Source organism: Chrysochloris asiatica, unplaced genomic scaffold (assembly GCF_000296735.1).
Source record: "Chrysochloris asiatica unplaced genomic scaffold, ChrAsi1.0 scaffold00126, whole genome shotgun sequence".
NCBI classification, from domain to species: domain Eukaryota; kingdom Metazoa; phylum Chordata; class Mammalia; order Afrosoricida; family Chrysochloridae; genus Chrysochloris; species Chrysochloris asiatica.
The window spans coordinates 8795618-8798073 of NW_006408644.1; the positions used below are offsets into that span (position 1 = coordinate 8795618).

The 2456-nt window shown below is 43.5% G+C and overlaps 1 pseudogene; it reads left to right on the forward strand.

The window, feature by feature from the left end:
- Window positions 1-208: 208 nt before the first annotated feature.
- Window positions 209-881, forward strand: LOC102812555 (annotated as a pseudogene).
- The last annotated feature ends 1575 nt before the right edge of the window (window positions 882-2456 follow it).

The window sequence follows — 2456 nt, forward strand, 5'->3', positions numbered from 1 at the left end:
ACCAAATTATTTCCAAATGATATTCCACACTCATGCTGTAAAGGGTCTGTGTATCACAACTGCATAGTCTACAACCTTCCATATGTCTGTAGCTTGTAATAGATGTGCTCAGATTTCCAATTTAGTGAAATAAGTTTGCTGGTAGGGGCTAGTGCTTATTTAGTAACCTGGAGAAGGTAGAATCAGAGTAAGATTATGAGAGTGGGTAATGCAGACACAGGATAAAGGCTCTGGTCTGAAATCAAGGTTTCGAACTCCTGGAGATGAGGATGGTAAGGATGCAGGTACTCCCAAAGAGGACAAGATCCTGATAAATAATCACCTTTCTCACAAAGAACACAAATGACTTTGGGGATGCTTAAGATATTAAAAATACCCAAAGTGTTCTTAACCTCATCGAGTGTCCTTTCATTCAAGTACAAGTATTGTTTGCTCAGCCCAAGGATGCTGGTTTTTTATGTAGCCATAATATCATTTGGTTAGCATTTCCACTATTGGAAACATGATCCCTACTCCTGACCCCATTGTTGAGGAAAAGGCTTTCAGTGTGCTAGGTGACATGGATTTAAGTGCTGAAAATCAAGGCCAGATTAAGATGTATATCAGCCAAGTGCATTTTGCAGCAGGCATGATTAGATCTGTTAATAAGCATGACAGCTATTAATAACATGTTTTCCAAGCCCATTTCACACTTGAAGTTTCCTTTGATATCAGAGGGAAATGGATGTGCTAAGGCTCAGGCTTTGAAACTGCTAATGGATTTGTCTGAAAAGCCAGTCTTGGCAGGGGGTTGCGCAGGGCCCACATGCTGTTGTCATTCATGCCCCTCTTTTATTAGAAATGGAAACAGAGAGATTTTCCTGGAAGTCCTGGCCTCTTAAATGGTCATCTCAAACAGAAAGAGACTGTTTGATGAACACTCACCAGTGTTCTCATTCAAGGACTCTGTAGTGGGTATTGTAGAAGATCCAGCCAATCACCACATCACTGGGTGAAAGTTACAGTTGCTAAATCAGGGACCACACTCTAACTGGCTAGCAGGGGATCCCACAGAGCTTGGAGTCACTTCTTGGTTTTTCAGTCTGCAGGCAATGCCCATTGTAAATCCTTCTTGGGAAGGGCTCATGGAACCTGTCAGTTGTGGGTAAAGAACATCCTATTACAGCATCACAGAGTGATACTGCTGCCTGTGGTGGTCTCCCTGTTTAAGGTGGACTTTCTGGGGAAACCAGACACATAGCAGAGCTTGTGCTGGAAATGCATTTGTTGCTACTTAGATTGAATTCTCTTTTTAAAATGTATTCTTTCTTTTATGCGAGCTTGTACATTTTCTTCTATTTGAGCTGACTACTCACCAAAAACCTATTCATACACTCCCTTTTTATCATTTATACTGACTTCACCTCACCCACCCAAGTCTTCATTTGTGTATCATCAATAAAGCTGTGTGCTTTGGTTGGTAAAAAAAGAGATATGGTCCTTGTTTTTGAGTTGACAGTCTGCATGAAGAGAAAGACAAAACACACACCAAATGCAAACCAATTGGGGCACTCTCACCAGTGCTCACAAGAGACAGAGATTGAAGTGAGCTGTTGTTGTTAAGTGCCACTGAGTCGGTTCTGACTCATGGTGACCCTGTATAGGGGTTCTGAGGAAAGGCTGGTGAGTTTGAACCACCAATCTTGTGGTATGAACTGACCTTGTTGTCCAGTGTTTATCCTACAGTGCCACACCAGGACTCCAAAGTGAGCTCTAGTGCTCAGTAAATGCTTCAATAAAGGGGAGAAGGGCAGACCTTGGGGAATGAAGATGGGAAAATGGAGAGATCTAAAAAGACAACAGATGGGAAGCAACTGGCACAGTGCCTGAAGTAGAGAAATCCCTCAACCAGGGTGCATGTGCCTCCTTACTTCCTAAACTCTGGGGCTTGTTCCACATTCCAGAATGGGGAGTACCCTGCCACATATCTGTGCTCTCATTATAGCAATAATGGTTGCCATTGGCTGAGCTCCAACTGTGTGTACTTCTTTCTAAATTTCCTGCAAAACAACTGTTAAACCCACTTCCATCTCCCCTTCTTTCCTTGGGGTCCTCCACACAAATTCCTGACAGAATTGGAAAGGTTGACTTCACCTTTCTTGAGGGAACCCCCTTTATGTTCTATTCCTTGTCACTTTGGTGGAATCTAGTTCAGGGGCTGTGGACCCCACCTCCAGTAACCCCCCATGGGGATGGTAGGGCAGATGTTTAGAGTGTTAGCATGACTGTGTCCTTCCTTTCCATCTGTAGATACCTTTATCCCCTCCATCTAAGTTCTTGGAGCCATGTCCACTGACCCCCTCCATGGATCTACACAGCCCATTATACCCCCTTAGCAGACAGCTCCCACATCCATGTTTTCCATTCAAGCCTGCTTTTCCAATACTGCGCAGCGTTTTTAATCTCAACACGAAAAC